Source organism: Crocuta crocuta, unplaced genomic scaffold, assembly GCF_008692635.1.
Source record: "Crocuta crocuta isolate KB4526 unplaced genomic scaffold, BGI_CrCroc_1.0 scaffold56, whole genome shotgun sequence".
NCBI classification, from domain to species: Eukaryota; Metazoa; Chordata; class Mammalia; order Carnivora; family Hyaenidae; genus Crocuta; species Crocuta crocuta.
This window is the reverse complement of record NW_027531334.1, coordinates 9,673,850-9,674,202: the sequence shown is the minus strand read 5'-3', so window position 1 is coordinate 9,674,202 and position 353 is coordinate 9,673,850. Positions and strand designations below refer to the sequence as shown.

Here is a 353-nt window from a genome sequence, read left to right as displayed (position 1 = left end):
GCTTTTGTATGTTTCAGGACCTGTGATTCGACCTCAGTGTTCAGTTATGTCCTGAGCCTCGGAAGCAAACAAGTCAAAATCCCCCAGTAACTAAAATATCTCGCCGGGAATCCCTTTCCTACCCTAGGGACGGCCCCTGTGCTGTCATCCTGAGACCCACCGGTCGGCTGACGCGAGGGGGTCCTAACAGGCTCTCTGTAGGTTCGCCGTCAGGTGATGGAGCAGCAGGTTCATTTGCTCGCTAGGACTTGAGTCATTTTTGAAATTGTTCTCTCCCTTTGAAGTTTTATCTCCAGCCCTTCGTACACATTTGCAAGTAAAACTCCTACTTCCTTTTTTTTTTTTTTTGTTTT

At 47.6% G+C, this 353-nt stretch overlaps 1 protein-coding gene across 2 annotated transcripts in view; it reads left to right on the top strand.

Moving 5' to 3' along the window:
• The window catches only part of ALCAM (activated leukocyte cell adhesion molecule), a 202,519-nt gene that overhangs the window by 1,344 nt on the left and 200,822 nt on the right, over positions 1 to 353 (top strand). The window lies entirely within an intron of this gene.